This window comes from Numida meleagris, chromosome Z, assembly GCF_002078875.1.
Source record: "Numida meleagris isolate 19003 breed g44 Domestic line chromosome Z, NumMel1.0, whole genome shotgun sequence".
Classification (NCBI taxonomy): domain Eukaryota; kingdom Metazoa; phylum Chordata; class Aves; order Galliformes; family Numididae; genus Numida; species Numida meleagris.
Genome location: NC_034438.1, coordinates 24,171,575 through 24,193,571, shown reverse-complemented (window position 1 = coordinate 24,193,571; position 21,997 = coordinate 24,171,575). Strand labels below are relative to the sequence as shown.

General features: G+C 41.5%; 1 protein-coding gene across 1 annotated transcript in view; it reads left to right on the top strand.

Annotated features, from left to right (window-relative positions):
• The window catches only part of SV2C (synaptic vesicle glycoprotein 2C), a 100,465-nt gene continuing 79,038 nt past the window's right edge, over positions 571-21,997 (top strand). The window contains exon 1 of the mRNA XM_021381448.1: positions 571-1,272. The gene's annotated coding sequence lies outside the window, so the exon portion shown is untranslated. The remainder of the gene's footprint in view (positions 1,273-21,997) is intronic.

Genomic DNA, 21,997 nt, shown 5'->3' with positions numbered 1-21,997 from the left:
GCAGGGGATGGCTGGTAGCATCTGCCCACCACCCCACATTCCTACTGCGGGGAACATTTGTAGTGTAATGCATTCTGGAGAGGTAAACCCAAGTTCCGGGTTTGTTAACAGAACTGGTGGAATAATTGCTCATTTTGAAAGGCGTTTTTAACATGGAGCCCCACCTGCTCTCTTCACCTTCTCTTGTTTCTTTGCTTTGGTTATATCACTGCATTTGTCTTCACATGTGAGCTGTTGGAAGAATTGCCTGTAATTATACAAACCCATAAAGGAGGAACTCTATTTCATATTCTTTTTTCATCAGCAGCTATTAGCATCCACTACAACAAAGTAATGGTATAATTCACGGTCCTTGATGCTATAGCATTAAAAAAAAATGGTGATTATAGTGTGAATCTCAGCAACCTCCTGCTGTTAATAGACGCTCCAAAAAAAAAAAAAAAAAGACTTCATAGGATTATCTAGTTTATCCATTTCTCCCCGGGCAAGGCAGTCATCTTTTTAAATGTGTTTTTTTTTCTGTCTTTTTCCTAAAAGCCACCAACAACAGGGATTCGGCCTGCACCCGAGGCAGTCTGCTCCTTCCCTGCTCTGGCTCTGGCAGTCAGGTGTTTTCCCGCTCAGGAAGGTGAGTCTCGCATGGGAGACCTCCAACACCTGCTCTACTTTTTGTCACGGTGATTCAAGCTGCAGCTTTTGCTCGTGGAGCACACCCAGCTTCACACTGTTGCTGAGAAGTGCTCATTGCACTCTCCAGTAGGATAGCAGGGATGCGGTGGTCTTCAGGCGGCCATAGGGCCTGTTGCAACCCTGAGGAAACTAGCCGTTCCACACATTTACACTGCTGCTGCCCCTCGGGAAACCTTGGCTTTGAAACCAAGTGCCCGCGTGGGTGTACTACCTCTGTTTTCCCCTTCTACCGCAAAAGGGGGCTCGTTGCCGCCGCCCTCCAACTCGCTCCTGCGGGGGGGTTCCGTGCCTCCCTTCGCACCCGGCCCTGCAGCGGGGATCGCCCTTCCCGCTCTCCCACGTCCTCCATCCCGGGTGGCGCCGGCCGCCCCCGCGCCGCTCCCCCTCTCCCCGGCACTGCCGCAGCGGCTGCACCGCAAGGCGAAGCCCACGCCGTGGCTCCGGCCCGCCCCTCCCGGCCCGTCACGCCTGGCGGCTCCAGCGGGAGGCTCTGCGCGCTCGCTCCCTCCCGCAGCCGGCTTCAGGAGGAGGCGGCGGGGAAGGAGGGAGCGGCAGCGCCTCGCAGCCCGCCCGGGCCCTCTGGTAAGTGATGCTGCGGGCAGCGCCCGCTGTTGCTGCCGGGCAACTTTTCCTCTTTTTTTTTTTTTTTTCTTCCCCCCCCTTTTTTTTTTTCCCCTCCTCGAATTTGCCGTTCCTATTCGTTATGCAATTCTGTGAGAGGCTGGTTGCTCTGCGCTCAGTGTTTTCTTTTAATTGCAGTCCCCGCCGCTTGCTGAGTAACGCAGCCTCGTGTCAGTGCGGAGATCCCTGCTGTAACTCGAATGCAAGGAAATGTCTGAGGAAAGGGGGATGTTTCAGGATGATCAGGGCGGATTTGTAGCACACACGAGCTCTCAGTTTGCAGAGGAGACAGAAAGCTGAGATGAGTTGATTTGGGAGGATAATGGGAAAAAATCAATGTGATAAGAGCTCTTGCATGGTGCTGATGGAGCCCGGTGGGGACGGTGTCCGAGCATCCCGGCTGGCTGGGGCTGGGGGAGGCAGGGTGGGCTGAAGTGCAGAGGAGTGGCAGAGGTGCCTACATGGCCAGACTGTTTTTCTGAATGAGTGAAAGCGGGTAAGAAAAAAGGAAAAGTGAGGAGAAAATCCCAGTTTGGTCGAGTCAATGAGCATGAAAGAGATTTCAGTACTGTATAGCACAGCAGCTGGTCCTATTTCAGGCTAAAAATGTCCCTTTCAGATGCAGTCATAGAGCCATAAAATCATTAAGGCTGGAAAAAACCTCCAAGATCCCCAACCCGAGCCCACCCCCACCATGCCCACTGACCACGTCTCTCAGTGCCACATCTCCACGGCTCTGGAACGTCTCCAGGGACAGTAACCCCCTCACCTCCCTGGGCAGCCTGTGCCAATGCATCACCACTCCTTCAGAGAATAAATTGTTCCTAATACCCAGCCTGAGCCCACCCTGGCACAACTCAAGGTCATGCCCTTTTGCCCTGTTGCTAGTTAACCTGGCATCCATCTCTTCCACTTGACCTGCTCAAAGTCCTTTCCTCATCCTACAGGTTGCACATTGCTCTGTAGAGGCACGTTGCTGACTTAACATCTTCCAGCTTGGTCTCCAGAAATGATGTAGAGGATGGAGGGGGCTCTCCATCCAAAGGGTATTATGTTGTAGAAGCTAATGCAGACGTTTCTCAGGCTGGGGGTCTTGCCAGTGGCCAGCGCAGCAGTTGGTGGAGGTATCCCACAGGGTTTTGTCTACATGCAGGCTCGAAGTGTGATTTCCAGCTTGCATGGCTGTGCTTGACCGCACCAGCTACCACCCTGGGTTTGCCAAAGGGATCCCCTAGCAAAAATCAGTTAACTTTGGGCTAATGGTAGTGGCTCGGCTCAGTGCAGTAACATTATTATTAATGGGTCAGAATTCCCGGGGGTGATTTGTGTATAAATGTATGAGGGAAACAGCATTTCTTGGCCAGGAGACTGGGGCATCGCACCCACCTGGCTCAGGGCAGACCCACTGTACCCCAGTGCCCGTTGCCTGCTCCATTCCCAGCCCAGCCTGGACGGGGCCCCACGAGAGCTGTGACACTGACAAATGAGTTATTGTTGCTCTGTCCAGTGCTCTTCTTGAACAGGAAACAGCATTTTAAAAAGTCGTGGGTTTTTTTTTTTTTTTTTTTTNCCCTCCATTAGCGTGCTTACGGCAGGGGAGGACCTCAACTTTTGCACAGGACTTGAGAAGGGGTTTGTCTGGCGGGGAGGAGGGAGCTCAGCTTCGGGCAGGTCGAGCCTTAAGGGGAGTGCAGGGATTCCTGAGTCTTCGCTCCGCTGCTGCTCACTTCAGTTGCATCCGGCGCCCACTCGGCTGTTCGCGCTCAGACCTGGTGGCACATACGCGAGGCGGTGTGAGTATCTCATCTCGGCTTGGAAGCTGACTGGCATACTAAGGCAGCATAACTTTTGCACGGTAGAGGAGCAGAAAACCAGGAGGGAGCAGGTTTGCCGAGACTTCAGATGCTTGAGGAAAACAAGCTTGCCAGTGTCCTAGAGGTAAGGATGAGGAGGAAAATCAGACAGGCAGGAGAGATACAGGGATTCCAGCTCCTTAGGGAGCCAACACTTTCTAATATGTGTTTAGAAGCAAACAGGCAGGGTTTCAGGCTATGCAACAGAAAATACAAAAAGAAAGAAAGAAAGAGAGAAAGAGAGAAAGAAAGAAAGAAAGAGAGAAAGAGAGAAAGAAAGAAAGAAAGAAAGAAAGAAAGAAAGAAAGAAAGAAAGAAAGAAAGAAAGAAAGAAAGAAAGAAAGAAAGAAAGGAAAGAAAAGAAACAGTGTAAGAGCTTTGGAAAACTGTATTGCTTTTCTCACTATAGTCTGCCTTCAAGGATCGTGATTCACACTGACTATGCTGGGAGAATAGTTTAGCGTTCACCACTCATAAGGGGAGGGGGGAACCCCCTTCCTTACAGCTGTAGGAAAGGAGTTTTCCAAAACACACTGTTACTGCTTTCCTACCAGTTCAGGAATTCAAAGGGTAAGAGGTGTCCAGGCAATACATACAAAGGGAAGCATGGAGTTAGTTTCCTGGGTAAAATCCTTGCTGAAGTCCAGGTACTGGTGTTAGGAAGACCCATGGGATGCTGAATTCTTTAGGGACTGCAGGGCAGAAGGGCCAGAGGGATGCAAGCAGACAGAACAGCAGGTCTGGAAGTCCTGAGCAGTGGCAGGACTCAAGGGATCTCAGGGCTGAGTGACATGGGGGTAATTGAGCGTGGAGGTCGCTGATGAGTCCTGGCTACCTAAACATGGAAGGACCGCGGGTGCATTGAGATGGGGGCAAGGGTGGGAGCTGAGTCATGCTGTCTGGGGTGGCCACTGCACATCTATGCAGAGTTGGGGGTGAGGAGAGAAGGAAGAGATAAGAAGATTGTCTCATCAAAAGATGCTGAGATCATCCAGAGGCTCTTCAGTGATTCATGGTATCCTGCACTCCTTCCCGGAAATCGTTGGGAGGCTGCTGAGTGTACCTCTTATGGGGCTGGCAGGGATTGCAGATGTTAGTACAACACAAGGGAAGCCTACCAGACGAAACAATCAGTACTGCTGGTACTTGGTCTGCATTGCACTGCAGTGCAGGGAGCTCACAGCAACTTCTGCCTTAGGAGAGAGGGAGATGCTGAGCTGATCCGCGGAGGTGGCACAAACTGTGTCAAAAATTATTGCGTTGTGAGTGTTGTGAACTGTAAGGAGATTTTGGAAGGAACTTACTGATGAATTTACAATTAGCTTACTACAAAAGATTTGAAGAAGAAAAACAAATATGCACAAATAAATAAATCACCAAATAAAGTTCTCCAGCTAGAATCTTTGGGAATGGTATACTTCTGTTGGAAGTGTTTTCCTGAGTTCCCTATATGAAAGAACCTCCTGCTCTACTATGCCATATGTCCTCCTGAATTATGGAAGTTTTAGAATGGATTTTATTTTCGTGGATGGATGTCCTTGCAGGAATGCAAATTATTACTATGCTATGTTGTGTAACATTCATATTTTTCCTTGTCATTAAGGATTTATTCAGCATTTTCGTAGAGAAGGAAGCACCATGGTAAATTGGAGATGCTAGTCGTCCCCCCTCTCAGTTAGCCATTTTCTGCAATTTTACTGAATGATAGCTTGCATTAAATCTTATCATTTCAGGGATTATTTTGCATCTTTCTTTCTTCCTTTCTTTCTCAAATACCTGTATCTGTAATTCAAGAAGAGTAAGCATCTCTTTTCTGTATTACACAGAAACACAGAATTCTCTAAAATACAGTCATAATACATTCCAAGTGGGCTTACATATATACATTTGGACGAAAGCTTCCCATAGGCTGGGTATTGATTAAAAAATAAAAAAAAAAAATGGGAAAACAAAGTGTATCAGTTAACATTATTGACACACATGGTGTCTCCAAACATCTTTAAATGATACCGTAAGGAGGAAAAAAGGAACAAACAATAGTCCCATGTCTGTACTTCTGAAGCTGTATTCCTATTGCTAACTCAACAAACATGACCCTGGGTATCGGTGACACAGACCAGACATAGGCTTTCTCTGATGGCAACTTCATGTAAAATCATGTCATTACATTCTAGAAGAACAGATTTGTATTCGGCCAAATGAGATCAAGGCAAGTGTTCTCTGATTATGTATTTCAGAAATGTAGTTAATTTTTTAGTAAGAGCAAAACAGGAGTTGTGTGGATTTTTTTCTTACTTGTTAGCAGTGTTACAAGAAAGATGTTTGCAACAAAGGAGGATCACGTGAAGCCTTCAGTTATATGTGCAAAACGCAGTGTTATTGCAGGTGACTACATGACACCTATAATCGTGATTGTATTTTCCTGATTATATAAGCTTATATAACTTGCTTGCAGTAATGGCTGGTGTCAAATGAATTTTTAAATGATGTGTTTTAAAGCACGGAGGACAAATGTTTATCCACAACGGTCCTCATCCTGCCATTAAAATCTGCGTGAGTCATGCTGTGGATTTCATTGGGAACTCGAATCCTGCAGTGTCGATACATAGTATTTGAGGTATAAAAATGATATTAATGAAGATATTCCACATTCTCAGTTGTATAAAAGTTGGTGTAGCCTCACAGGCAGATCACCTGGGCTGTGTGTTGCTGTGAATCCTTGCAACCCGTATGCGTCACAGGATGCATATCAATGCTTGTTTAAACAAAAGCTCATCAATTAGATTAAATGTGTTTGCAAACCTATGATAGGGAACCCACAGCTGCTGCCGCTGCCCTTTTATTATGTAGTGCATAATATCTTTGTCTTAGAGCAGATCAGCATCCTCTCCAAATAATACAGAGAACTGAATTTAGAGCTTGTTTTCTTATGTTTTTAAGAAGCAAAATGGAAAAGTTAACTGAAAGTATGTATGGATATTACAGTTTTTCTTTTAAATTAGTGAACTGTTTCAGTCTTGAGTTAAATGGATATGTTCTCAAATACATATGTTGCAAAACGTGATGGCCTTTTTTTCCATAGAGCGCTGGCTGAGAGCTGCAAAAATGCATCTGACGGGCTTTTAATTTGTATTTGTGTATCACTGTGTGGTGTTGTGTGTTTATTTTGCATATCACCATGTGGTTCTTTCAGAGACATTCTAAACATGCAGAGTAACTATTCTTCTGTACATCCGTATGTTGCCAGTCTGTGATGCTGTAGTCAGGCTTGTTCTCTCCCTTTTTTATGTCACTGAGAGACAAATACGTGCACATTCAATGCAATTAAAAAAAGCAGATTTCTTTAGCGTGATTATTATTGAAACTGTTGTGCCATAACCAAAAAAATCAGCGTAAAGCAAGACAAAGCCTGTCCTTTCCTTCTCTGTGACTCGAACTCTCGGTCAGCTTCCCCACCCGGAGAGGCTAATAAATGTTTAAATGCTGCAGGCGTAACCATCAAATTGCTTAAGGTGCAATACATTTTATTGATTAAGACATATAAATTTCATTTCTAAGACTGGAGTTTTACCTCTGTCTGCATTTCCTCTGAGCACCTGCTGACAGTCCAGACTTGACACGCATCAACAAAACATCAGACTTTCGTGATTAGGTGGGCATTCCTTCCAAGTATTTCTAACTGAACTAAAAATGCACTGTAATAAAAGCATGAAAAACACCTTACATGTAATGTAGCTGTTCCAGCACACAGCATATAGCTTTGTATTGATCCGAGACTCATGAAAAATATAGTATTGCTTCAGCTTCACGTTAGCTTGCCAGAAGCAAGATATATTTAAGATAAAGCAGCATCTCTGAGGCTGGCTATTTCCTTCTCAGCAAACTGTTTTTGCAGTCATGGTCCTATGGGTCTAGTTATGTGCTTTGTTCTAGGACAGTAGCCTGCATCTCACAAGTACATGTAGGTTTTTGTCTAAAAAGACAAAGAATGCGGTAGCTAGCTGCGTTAAAGCATCCTGTAGGCTTTTTTTCCATTAATGATAATACAAGTTGCGTGTAGGGAAGCACTCTGGGAAGCACGTCATGGAAATTGGTGGTTTAGAAGTACAGTTCACCATGGATCTGAGAGGTGGCTTTGCGTTCAGCATCTTACAGTGTTGCTGGGTCTCTAAGTGCCATCATTTTCATTCCATGTTAAGCTGGAGGCTAAACTTGCCTTTCTGTAAAAGTAACAGTGCTAATCCCAAGGAGCAGTTTTTGCAGGCTGCGTTGCACCTTTCCCCAGTCTGGTCCTCTACCCCAGGCACACAATGCCGCAGTCGTGCAATTGAAGTGGTCCTCCCAGCTGCTCCTGAGGCAGAAATGAGTGGTTTCTCTGAGCAGCGCTTCCAGCTGCAAGCCAGAACTGCTCTCTGACATGTACATTTTTGTTGTTTCTTTTTTTTACATGGATGGGCTCTTGAAATCCTGCCTCTTTGTCAGCTGAGGATATGTCTTAGATCCTTGTTGTCTATGAAAATGGGACGAAAGTCATATTTATTTTCATTAAAAAGACATGTACTTGAAAATTTGATCACAACATACGTCCAAGCACCTAGCACCACCATCAATACTGATAAGATCAACAGTATATTCTTCCATTTCCTAATCATGTTGAAAGCTCTTTGCAGGGTATATGTAATATCTTTCTTGCACAGACACGAACATGCCAGAAACTACTTGACATCTTGCTTTTTAATTCTCATCCAATGAAGTAAATGGTTTGGATTATGTAAGATCCCGTAGCAAAAGTTTGTTAGCTCTCTTTGAAGGGATTTGTGAATCTGTGAGTGATTGGGGTGCTTCTTCAGTAGTGGGTGCTGAAAAGAAAAGGTAAGACCAAGTATTACTGTGGTCTCCTACAACTCTAGAGGACACAAAGTTTTTATTTTACAGAGCAAAGTTCTCCTCATTTTTCTACTGAGCTGTATTTGATCTGTTTTTAATCAACATTAAAATAATTCCAAATGCAGAAGGTGAAAACACCAAACAGTAACATTTCATGGGCCACCTACTTATTGTATCAGCATAGAGCTGTGCAGTTGATGATGGTTTTGGCTTTTGGGTCATATTCTTCTGGGAGCCTAGATGTCACCTCTGATGGGCAGGACTCACTGTCTCTTTATGTGTAGCTGGCACACAGGCTGCCACCCACACCAGATTCATTTATCTTTATAGCATCATTTCTCAGTGTTTGAGCAGCGCCTTATTTTCAAATAACAGTTATTTCCTTGCAGTTTTATTAAACAAATCAAGCTCTGATAACAGGGAGAGTATCAAAATAAAATGCGCATAATGATGTCGGACAAGTGACCAGTAAACTCGTTACTGTGTCAGGTAATCATGTAAGGATGATCTGCTCAGAAAAAAAGAAGGAAAAAAAAAAAAGACAAGAAAAAGGAATATTAAGGTTTGTGGGAGTCTCTGCTATGCTGATGTCTGCAAGATGGTTTCTGCACAATACAAATGAACTATGGAGTAATTTCCATTTGAAGGGACTCTGTGAGGTCATTTCATCCAGTCAACTTCCAAAAGCAGGGCTGACTTTTATGGTTAGATCAGGTTTCTCAGGGCTATGTCCAGTCGAAGTCTGGGTATCTGCAGGGATGGGGATTCCAGAGCTCTATGCAGCCATTCCAGTGCTTCAACACCCTTGTTGTGACTTTCATCCCTACAGCTAGGTGGCAAAATCAGCCATACTGATCTTGATGTGGTTTCATATCAGAAGGGAATAGTTACTGCTGGTGAAACTCTCGCTCTTACATCGTGGGGTGTCTTTATCCTTCATCACCACAGGGAACACGTTAGAAACATGAGTTAAAATGGCATCCATTTTGTCATAATGCAGGTATTATGAGAGGCCCTGGGTTTTCACAAAGACAGTATTTCCTCTCTTACAAAGATGTTATTGTACATGATTTTTGAAATGTGTTATTTCATGGAAAATATTTAGAGACATGCAATGCTGAATGTTTATAAGCAGCATGAAGTTAAGCATATACCTGAACTACTGAGTATGTATAGGGGATTGAATATTTGTTAACAAAGCTGCGCTCTGCAGGTGGCAGCATCTCAGTTGTGAGAGGAGGGAAACCATTTGAAATTACTACACTTCTATATACATACATGTATCACTAATTTATGCCCCAGTGCACACCCCTGTAATTTGAATGATGAGAATGGAATCACATTCCTTGTGAGTTTGGCTCAGAATCTGTCAGCATAGAGATTTTGTTAGAAAAAACTGACATAAGAAAATTTTTATGGTAACTATTTTCTCTTTGGTTTTACATAATGTTGTAACTACTTTAAAAATAAGGAAGCATATGACCAGAAAGTGTGTGTCTTCCTACTACTCCATGTGCTAGGAGACACCTTAAACTTGCATTGAAACAGAATCTACTTAGGTCACTCTGAACGTAATGCCTCCTATTGATTTCCATGGAAACTACAACAGATACAAAGAGCACAATAACACTGTTGATAGAACAAATTATCAGCTACAATACACTGTTTTTCAGTGTAGTCATCACCATTTTCAAGAGCAATCTCCATGCACCAGTGAAGGTGACCCACTGTTGCCGTCACCACTGACGAAATGCATCACCCACTGCCTCACTGTGCTCACATCCAGCGTTCAGTCTCCATAACACTCAGCAAGCATCAATGAATATCAGTGGGTGCTATCTTTTTTCTGCATTGAGGAATTTGATGACACACCTTTGCTTCATACACACTTCCATGTCAGGTGCCATTTTGTCAGAGTGCACCTCTGCTGCCATCTGTCACATGGCAATAACATGTAACGGGATACTGGTAGGAAGGTTCAGCCTCTACTGCTGTACCACCAACATCTGCCTCTGATGTTGTGGGCCAACATCGTAAAATAGGAGGCATTGCTTTCAGAGCAGCCCTTATATATAATTAGCTGTAGAAGATACTGTCGTGTTAATTTACATGGAAAAACTCGGATGTGTTTCTCAGCACCAAAAATAATAATCACATTTTTTCCTTTTTGTTGTGGCATACTTACCTTATAAAATCTCATAAAGACTCTAAAAGCATACATTCAGCTTTAAAGACAAAACAGTATGCTTTCTATATGTGCGTTTTTATCCTTTTAGAGTTGATTATTATCAAAGAAGAAATGACTAAATTTTAGAATAATTAAAAGCCTTTTTGTATATATTTTACACTTTACACATTTTTAATAGCTATTTTCACAGTTCCAGAGACATACTGACAAAAAAAAGTGGAATGTATGCAATCACTTTCAAGTACTTTTATAAACAGAATACTGTTCTACGTGATGGCACTCCTTTTGTCCCATTTATCATCATGGTCTTATTTAGCCTCATTAGAATTTATGATATGGGTAGTCAGTAGAATAAAAGCTTTGTAGTATTTGAGATATTTTTCAAGTTTAAGAATACGTGATGTAAAGGAGGAATGTCATTTTCTGTAAGTCTGTGTATGTACTTAACTGTGTAAAAAAATAGAAAAATATCAGGACAGATCACTCTGTGACTTAAAGCATATACATCTCCTGTAAATGTACAACTTTGAAATTCTAAAGAAGTTGAGATGTCCGTATTTGGGCAACATCTGACCTAAAGGGATGTCCCCTACCGCATGGCGTCATAATCAACGATAATACTTGGGGGGAACTGGCTGAGAAGGCTGCTGTTGGCTTGGGATTCACTGGGCACTGGCTGGCTGCTGGTAAACTGGCACTATTCTGCATCATTACTTATTTTTTCCCCTCTTTCTTTTCTTTTTCCTCCCTGGGAGGAGTGGCAGTGGTGGTGGTGAGCAAATGTGTGTGTGGTGCTTTAAAAAGAAAAAAATACCAAGAATTTCTCCGAGACGTCTTGTAACTGAAGTGACTAAGGATCAAGTAAAGAGTAACCCATGTCAGGCTGCCTTCTTCTATTTTATCAAAGCCTTTCTTTGGCTTATGAATCACTCTAGAAAATATTGGGGTATTTGTACCTTTGACTTCTCAGATCTGAAATTTCAGGAAATCTTGCTCAAATCCCTGCCGGGGATTGACATTCATAAAAAACTTTACGTAATGGTTATTTCTTATATTTCTCTCTCTCTCTTGCCAAACTGCCACTTGTGTGACGTTCCTTCTCCAACACAGCATGACAAACTTTCTGTAACTTCATAGTAACTTATAAATGATATATATAATCTATCCAGAACTTTGATAATCTTACCACCCAAGATACAGTGAGGATTTTTATGGAAATCATACATCACATCTTAGTCAACTACTGTTGACAAGCTTTGCACTCAGTGGTGTTTCTGTTCAACTTCCACTCCTTCTCTGTCAGTGTTAAAATTTCAGATTCATTCTATCTACAGCTTCATGGCAGAACACTACCGAAAGCCAGAAAATTACTTCGAATTGTTTTTTTTTTCCTTCTGTATTTAGTATACATTTATCCTTCATGTATTCTTGGAGCACAATATAGAAGATTCCTTGCTATGACCATCTGTTCAAGGTAATTAAGGAGAATGGGACTCTGCATAGTGAAAACATATTTTCCTAGGAAATCAGGCATCTCTGGGAAGAACAAATGCTTGCTAATTTTTCTATTTATAGTAACAAATAAGTTTGGTGAATCCCTGCTCCGCGATCCAGAGGAAGCAAAGCTATTTCCAGTATTTGAGAAACTGTTGTAAAACATCTTTCAATCTGTCAGTGGTATGGCTTTTCTCTAAAGTAAACGTTGCTCAGAAAAATCAGCGGAATAACTTTATGCTTTATATTTGCTGACATATGAGTAGCTCAGGGGTACAACCTGAAATGTACTTAACATCCCAGTTAGTGTTTTAAGGTCTATGTGTTATTTTGGTAGTGATTGGAAGAAAATGTTTGTCAGCTGTTCTAGGTTCTCCTAGATCTTGGTCCACATATGGTCTTCAGAACAGAATTGAAGGTTCCACCCAGTGAAGAAACAAGCTGACAGACTGATAGTATAGCAGGGGGCTGGGACACATGATGCTCAAGGAAAGGCTGTGGCTTTGTTCTGCTGGGAAGAGAGGGCCAAGCAGAGAGTGGGGTCTAATTATTGTCTGCCACCATCTAGTAAGTAATTATAAAGAAGATGAAGTCAGGAAAAGGAATGGAAGTTCCACTGAGATCGAAGGAACTGTTCACTATGGGAGTGGTCATGCACCAGAGCAGGCTTATGCAGATGCTGTGGAATCACCGTTCTATCATCAGAATTTGCCAGGGTATCACTACAGGAAACCCAATCCAGTTTTGAAGTTAACCTGGCTTTCAGCAGGAATTTGGAGTCATTAAGTCCCTTCACACCTTCCTTACTGTATGATTCTAGTGTTACGAAGGGTTACTGGCATAAAGACTGTATTTAAAGTTAGTAAATCATGGAATTTGGTGTCCCTCTCCTGTGAGCACTTCTACCCCATCAAGAATAATTTCTGGTAAAGACCATGGTGTCTTTTCACATTTGCTTGCAAAATCAGAACATGTAGACCTAGGAATGAAGAATTTATGCTCAGAGAGAATTTAATTACTCACAGCAAAACACTCTGTCCTGTTAAACTGCATTCCATAAAACATCCCTTATTTGGCTAGAAACTATTGCACTGGTACAGTCTGAGAAGCAAAATCAAGATAATTGCATTGATCAACAATTGTTTTTGCTGAGAAATAAGATTATTATTTCTCCTTTTAAGGAGCCAAATTATAAAAGTGCCGAATCACTTAATTTTGTATTTATTTACAGAAATTTGGTATCTTATACTGTGAGCTCAGAGCTGGACATGAATTGACCTCAAGGCCACATTTCTATTCCTTGGAAACTATTCTTTGGAGTACACAAAGAAGATTTGACTAAAACTTACTGCATTTTTAGTTAGAACAGTTATTTCAAGTTATTCATGACTGTCAAGTGAAGTCCCTGATGACTAGAAAAAGGGAAATAATACTCCCAATTTTTAAGAAATGTGGAAAAGAATGTCTGGGAAACTACAGGCCAGTGAGCATCGTGTCTGCGCCTGGAAAGTTCATGGAACAGATCCTCCAACAGATCATGCCTGACCAAACCTGGTCCTTCTATGATGGAGTGACACCATCAGTAGACAAAGAAAGAGGAGCTGATGTCATCTACCTGGACTTCTGCGAGGTGCATATGGTCCCACATCACATTCTTATCTCTAAATTCTTCTCTCTAAATTTGACATATATGAATTTGAAGGGTGGACTACTCAGTGGGTAAGGAACTGATTGGATGATTGCAGCTAGAGGGTTGAGGTCAATGGCTCTGTGTCCAGGCAGAGGCCAGTGTCCCCCAGGGGATCTGTCATAGGACCAGTACTACTGAACATCATCAGTGACTTGGAGAGTATGACTGATAGCTCTCAGCAAGTCTGCTGATGACGCCAAGCTGAATGGTGCAGTGGATACAAAAGAAGGAAGGGATGCCATCCAGATCTGGTCAGGCTTGAAAAGTGGGCCCACCTAATGAGGTTCAACAAGGCGAAGTGCAAGGTATTGCACTTGGGTTGGGGCAGTCCCCGACAGGAGTATAGACTGGGAGAAGAACTCACTGAGAGCAACCCTGGTGAGGAGGAACTAGGTACTCAGATGAAAAGCTGGACATGAGCCAGCAGTGCGTGTCTGCAGATGGAAAGCTCAACCCTATCTTGGGAGAGGGGTGGCCAGGGGGGCAAGGGAGGTGATTGTCCCCCTCTGCGCTGCCCTCCTGAGGCCTCACTTGGGGCCCCCAACACAAGAAAGACATTTAGCTGTTCTAGTGGGTTCAGAGGAGGGCATGAAGATGATCAGTGCAAAAAGAGGGGAGATTTAGATTAGATGTTAGGACAGAATTTTTCACTGAGAGGGCGGTGAGGCACTGGCACAGGTTGCCCAGAGAAGCTGTGGATGCTCCATCCCTGGAGGCATTCAAAACCAGGTTGGATGGGGCCCTGGGCAGCCTGAGCTGGTGGGTGGCAGCCTTGCCCATGGCAGTGGGGTTGGAACTAGATGATCTTTAAGGTCTCTTCCAACCCAAGCTATGTTATGATATTCTATGATGTTTTATGATTCTATAACGCTAAAATAATAAAATAACTTGAATAAATATTGTTGGATCATAAAGGATAAGAAAACATGGACACTGTAGAACTTTTTTTACCAGTTTAAGCTGTATCATGGTAGATCTTGTTTAAAGGATACAACATGTACTTAAGAAATCCAAGTCCAAATCTCACAGGCATAGGTAATTCTTTCATTTTCTTGGAATGACATAAGGGTTTTGGTGTGCTGGGCTGCTCTGTTTTTTCTGACTCATAGGGGCACAAGTGCTGCAGTGTATCTTCATTGAGATTTTCTTGTATGGTTTATCTTAAAAATAATACAGTCAGATAAATTATTTCATTTTCACCAGATGACCAGTGTAGTGCAGAAGAATCCTGTGAGAATTTAAAACACAGAAATCTCATTCCTAAGAAACATCTGATGGAGGGCCCATTGCCCTTCTCTCTCAGTGACCTAAAGGATGAGAGCATGCATGCTCTCTTCTAGCTTGGACGCTTAGATCCTATCCCAGATGAAGACAGAGGAATACATCTATGCTTACAAATCTCTATATGTATGTATGCACACACACACATATATAAATCATCTAATTTATTGCAATAGGGTTGTTTATATGAATTATTTTACTCAAGGGCACAAGTTCTTGCGGAATAAGATCACTTGGTTGATAAAGTGGACATGTTGTGGCAAATGAATTTTGACAATACAATTTCCTGCCTGGAGAGACAGGTAGGAAATGGAACTGAGTTACTGATTAAACTCTTTTCCAGTCAAATGTTGATGACTCTTTATTACATGTGCGATCTACTTTTAGGTTCATTTTATCTCTGGTTGTTGGTTAAAACTATATATTTTTTTCCAAGCTTGGAGGATTTGTTGTATGTTGTACTTCTTACACACAAAATAAAAGGAAGCCATTATGAAAATCTGTATTTCAGTGCATAATAGGAGGAATGACATATAGGTTCAATACGTTGCTTTCTTCAATTCCTATGACTAGGAAAACTAATTCCTGTAAGAAGAAATGTTCCGTCATTGTAACCCTATACCAGCAGTTTTCTTTATCCTATTGCATTTGTTCAATGAATAAACCCAATTTTATTTAATATTCTAAAAGAGTTGGAATAAAAATTCTGTGATGCCATTTATTTTTAGTACTTTAGTAATGTGCATTTTTTAATTTTGAAGACCTTTTAGTTCAGTAAAACTTTACAAGAATGTGTATGGCATAACTGGAATAGGGTTGATGAAAATGGAACTGTTGTACTTCGTAAGGGCTGAATAAACATGTAGAGGTTTTTTAAAACATCCAGTTAAGTGTAAGGAGTACAACTTAAAAGCACTCTTTGCCTGTTGGTTTAATAGCTCTGTAGCAACATAGAGTGCAAGGGTTAAATACTATGGCTGTGAATTTTGCTATTGAAATGTGGAGGTCAGGAAAAAAGTATGCTGATTCAAATTCCTGTGAAATTTTGGACTGAATTAAAAGCTGCCTTTCTTTTGCAGGAATTCCCCTTGCTCTCAGACTGCAAGCAATGAACACTGACCCAGCTCTACAATCTGCTTTACTAGACATGTTTTTCAATGCAAGCTGATACACACACTTACAAGGAACTGAGCACTTAATCAATGTGATACATATCCAGAGGCTAACATTATATAGTGGTTTTTAAAAGCTAATTGTAGGCTATAATCAAGATCTGGGTGAAGAAGCAAGAATTTATGTTTTAATTGCTTTACTTATTAAATTTAAATATTTTTGACATCAGAATGCTGTTTTTTTGAGTGTATGTTTTGTTGTTCTTGCAGTTGTTTTCCAAAAAATGAAAATGACCTTTAGATCTTGGTTGCTGTCTTTCACTGGAACTTAGTTTGCTTATTGTACCTCCTTCAAAGTTATATCTCTATACAGCTGCAAGTGAGTTGTTTCTTCTTGTACATTGTTCAGACTTGCGCAGCCATGGAGTAGGCAAGAGGGCTGCTTGGAGCTGGAAACCAGTTTCTGTTATTAGTGAGCGGGCACTGGTAGGGTACAGATCATTTTCTGTCCATGAATAAAAGATATTATCTGATATGAGTCATCCAGGTGTCCTCTTGAGGTTGGCTGAGGGGAATCTTAAACTCTCATTTGAACAAGTAAAGTGATAATAATAGACCAAGCCCGAAGAGATGATAGATGGAAATACATATAAATGCCCATTAGTAATGTGAAATATTTTAAATACCTTACTGCCCAAATGCTTGAGGAGATGACAAGACGCTGGACACCCCAGCCAAATGTGACTAGTGACGCTTCAGTGTGCTTTGAGAGTCTGTGTAATTGAGGTGTTGATGAGGCAGATGGTCCACCTTATCTGTGGCATTCAGGGGATGTTATTGATGTGGCGCTGCTTCTCTGATTTATTGATACTAGCACTGCCTTTAGTTACACAAAAAGCAGTAAGTACCCTGAGTTTAGCTCAGGCACAGCTGGGGTGCCCAGCTCTGAGAGTAAAGGGACTCCTGGGACTACCGCTGAGGCTGATCAGGGTCGTTAGGACCTATTGTGCTCATACAGTACATCCAGAGAAAAATGGGTGTCGGGTGTCCTGGTGCTTTAAAATGAAAAAAATGGTTCAAAATGGCAACATTTCTTTCTGAGACACTTCATCTCACCACACCTTGTTGCTGTGTGGAGTTAAACACAGGAAACAGATCATTTTTCAGGTTGTCAAGCAGGCTGCTTTCAAAATAAGCTGAAGGAAGCTTACTGAAATCGGAGAAAAAAAAAATCACCAGCTCTTGTATTTTCTGCCTTCATTTTCTGCCTATTCTGTGATTTAAATTATGGAGCTCCGTGTTCAGTTGTGCTATCCACTGCTACATATCCTACCCAAGGGAAGAAAGCCACACTGAGGTAGTGTTCAGACTGCATAATGCGGATAAATTCTGTTTTAACAGAGATCTAGGTTGCAGAACCTGTAAACCAGAGACTGCTGCCCCTTCAGTACAGAATCTGTTCCTCGGTCCTTTATCTTACTCTTTCTGTGCTCCCTTCTCACTCAGCTTATTGAGCCTACAAAATAAAGTCTCGTGAAGTTCAGTGAACCAGGTAGGGATATGAAACGTAAGCCTCTAAAATATTAAATTTGTGAGGTAATGGAAGCCATGCACCTGCAGTCACTTGGATTTACTATTTACTTTAGGGCTTAAGTTTCCTTGCAGTTGCTGAAAAATTGGATGTGCTGTGGCACATGTGCACTGTGCAAGTTGCAGTAACTGTGTAATTCAGTTTAACCAGCTGAAGAGACCCAATTAAGCCTGTTCTTAGCAAATGATGGATTTTGAATTTGGAAAAAATCTGAGTTTGATGGAATCTTCAGGAAGTCTTTGTTTTCTGTAGTGGGTTGAAACAATGTAAACAGTTTGTATAATTATAAGTCAGTACAGCCTTATAAAAAACCAGCAGGATTTTTAGTAGCAGCACTTCTAGTTGGCAGGGTTGGAAGGCTTGATTTCATGTCCAAAGGTGACGAACTGGAAGCCAATGAGTCAGACTTTAATTGTAAAAATTTTCCACCTAAAACTGTTAATTTTTCCTCCAGGGAGAGGTAAGACTTTATGAGTGTAAGAAGTCACCTTTTTGAGTACAGCAGAACTAGCATTCCATTTGGATAGCTACATTCCATAATCTTTAATATCTGAGGTGCATCTGAAGCAGAGGGATAAGTTGCTGCCATCATAGAATTGTAACATAGAATTCACTGGTTTTCTTTAGCTCATAAACAAAAGGTAACTTTTAAAAATGTGTTGTTGTCATCACAAGGGTTTTCTGATAATGAGAATCGTGAGAAAATTCCTGAATCTTACTCTGAGTTTTTAGAAACTCAGTCTTTGGCCCCATCTAACCTGGCCTTGAACACTTCCAGGGTTGGAGCATCCACAGCTTCTCTGGGCAGCCTGTGCCAGCACCTCACCACCCTCTGAGGATGGAGTGTCCTCCTAATGTCTAACCTCAACCTAGTTTAAAGCCATTCTTCTTTCTGTCCTATCACTATTAAACCACATACTAAGTCAGTCTCCCTACTGTTTTTAAGCTCTGTTTAACTACTGGAAGGCCACAATGAGATCTTCCCGGAGCCTTCTCTTCTACAAGCTAAATAAGCCCAGCTTCTGCAGCTTTTCTTCATAGACAAGGTGGTCCAGCTCTCTGATCATCTCTGTGGCCCTCCTTTGGACCCGCTGCAACAGCTCCACACCCTTCCTGTACTGGAGGCCCCAGGCTTGGATGTAGTACTCCAGGTGGAGCCTCACAAGGACAGAGAAGAGTCACCTCCCTTGTCCTGATGGCTTATATTTGTCTTTTCATTCCCCAGTACCCTCAGGTCCTTCTCAGCAGGGCTGCTCTCACTGAGTTCTTCTCCCAGTCTGTACTCATATCTGGAATTGCCTTGACCCAAGCACAACACTTTGCACTTGGCCTTGTTAAACCTCATTAGATTCCTGAGTGTCCACTTTTTAAGCCTGTCCCAGTCCCTCTGGATGGCATCCCTCCCTTCTATTGCATCAGCTGTTCCACACAGCTTGGTGTCATCAGCAAACTTACTGAGGGTACACTCGATCCTGCTGTCTATGCCATTGATAAAGATATTAAAGAGCACCAAGACCCTGGGTGACACCATTCGTCACCAGCCTCCACCTGGACATAGATCCATTGACCACAACCCTCTCATGGGTTTATGCACAGAATGCGTGTCATTTACAGTAATCTATAAATGTTTTTCTACTACAACAGTTAAATACATTATGCAGAGATTTCCTGAGAGTACAAGTATTGCAGATAGTACACAGACCTTAGAATTAAATTTTAAGATGACTGATGCTTTCATATTTTGCTTTATATTATGAAACAAACTAATCACATCCGTTTGTCATAATTTGCTTTCTTTCATTGCATCTTTTGCTTTGGGAATTGTATTGTTAGCCACTTCCAGTTAGTCTGTTGCTTAGTTTCTTTTCTGACATTTGAATAGATGTTCCAGTAGAAACACTGTATCTGATAGAGTATCCAGCCAAAATACAGAACACAGTCCTAGGAAAATCCTGAAACAAACAAGAAGAAATAGAAAAGATTACTGTACAGTATCTTGAATTTGTACAGTACAGATTTTCAGTCAAGGAATTTACAAAATATCATACAAGAGAAACAGACAAGCTAAGGTGATGTGAAACCAAGTTACTTGCAATATGTTTTTAGCAGTCTTGGTTGTACTTTCGCACAATGTTTGAGAACTTAGGTGTGCAGTCTAGTTTAAAAATACAGTGATCTGTTTATTAAGTTCCTTTCTCTTTTAAGAGACATATGTTTGTCCTTTTGGATCATTTAACAAGAATCTTAGCAAATAAGGTAAGTATAAAGTCTGTAATTCTCCCATCAGCATGTTAGAATTAAAATAAAAAATGATATGAAAAAACGAGTGAGATGCCAATATATCTGAAGACAGATCATCAACTTTTAATTACTTCAAAATGAATATTTGTCATGGTTATACAAAACTTTGAAATTTAATTCTTACTTAAATATACAGAAAGAAGAGCTATTTAGAAATCTATTTTGAAAACACTGAAATTATGTTCTGCCAAGGTACAAGTTAATGTGAAATGACAGATACCTGGATACTTATTTAATTGCTATTCACATCTGATATCGTTGTCAAATGCTTCTCCAAGACCAAATTTGTATGCAAATAGGAGACTGTTTTCCTCTTCTTATACGGCTAGTGGTCGTTTAAGCAGTTTAAGCTAACCATTTACGTTTTGTTATCTTTGGTGTGAGTAGGCTACCTGTCCTCCAGAGTCCTCTGAGGTATTGTTCACTTTCTAGGCTGGGTTAGGAAACTCAGTTATTCTGTGAAAGATGTTTTCATACTCTCATATTCACCACTTGCCATTTGATTTTCTTTTATAAAAATTAGCTCATTTAATGACAGATAATTGGCTTTTTTAACATGTTACAATAGTATAATATTTCATGTTGGAACATTCTAGAATAATAGAATTGTTTATGTTGGAAAGAGCTTCCATAGATCATCTACTCTAAAATCTGCAATTATCTCAACACTCAGATCAGGTTGCTCAGGATGTTGTCTAGTTGAATACTGAATACCTCCAAGGCTGATGCCTCTGAGCAGCCATTTCAGTGATTCACAACCTTGTCATGAAGAGCATCTTCCTTAGAAATAGATGGAGTTTCCCTTGTTGCAACCTGTGATGTTCATTCTTTCCTCTTTGCTCTGCACCCTTGAGAAGAAAGAGCCTGACACCATCATCTTCATAATTCCTCTTCAGGTGATGGGATACAGTGATTCGTTTCCTCCTTTAGCCTTCTCCTCCGGAGGCCTAGCAAGCCCAGATACCTCTCCCTCTCCTTGTAGGCTTCTTCCGTTAGGCCTGTAAACATTTTAGTGATCCTTTCCCTCTCCAGTTTGTCATTGGCTGTTTTAAATTTTGGTGGTGGTAAGGGGATAAAATGGGACATGGTAGTCCAGAAGTGGCACACAAGCAGAGGGGAAATACTCCCTTCAGCCAGCCAGCAGCACACTTGTTGGTGGAACCCAGAATGCAGCCCATCTGCCAGTGGGAAAACAGCACTCTGCTGTCTCCTGCTCAGCCTAGTATCCACCTAGACCCTCATAGACTATACTTCAACCTCACTCATGCAAGTATTTATTTAATTCAGGGAATGCATTCCCCATTTTAAATTCCTATTTTCGTGTACCCAGCCTAATGAGATACAGCAACATTACCTCTCTATTTTAATATTTCTGTCAGAGAGTGCAGTTTGCTTTACCAGCAGCATTTCCTTCATTACTCTCTAGCACTAGTAAGATAAACTGCAAACAAGTTCCTTCTGCCAACAAGGAGAAGTGTTTCTTTTTTGACTGAACTTTACATTCATAGTTATTCTTACTAACAACTTATCTGCAGTGAAGTGTTTCGTTATAGATATAAGCATTTAAATATACACATTATGTATATAATTACAGGTATATAATAGTAGAGATATACATATCTATGCATATATATGCATGATGGCTCTTTTTTTGTTAGATTTGATGCACTTCATCTTCTCTAGTCAGACTCATTTCACTTTGCAGTACACCTGGAAATCTTTCTCTCCTTCCCCCTCACTATCTAGGTCAAGCTGATGAATGCTTACTTTCTGCCTCAGATTCCCACAGCTGAACCAGAGAAGCTTAGTCTGTCATTCTTGGTTTCATTATTTGTCTATTTTTGAAAGATTTTTGGACAAAGGCTCTGGATGAATACTAATAAGTAAATGGGCTTCCAATCACAGAGAGATCTATACCTAGTTTATCACTTTTATCTTTTTTTTATCTTGAGTCACTGGGGCAGATTGTTGCATTTGCAGATTTTATTCCCTGATGGCTTTCTACAATGAATTATTTTTTACTTTTCTTTTTGAGTAGGATTTCTTGACTTGTTTTTATAACTTCGTGTCATTCTCAGTGCTTTTAAGATACACTTTTCCCAGTAACTACCCCTAGACTTTTTAATCTGTCTCTTCCATTGTAAGGGCAATCTCCTTTCTTTTTTCCACTTGGAGCAGTTGTAGGGAGCTGGTGGGTCTCTGTGGTCAGAGCAGTGTGTTATCCTCTTTCAGCTGGGCAGAAAACATGACTATAGCAGATGCATCAAAGTGCTAGCATTTTATTTTACT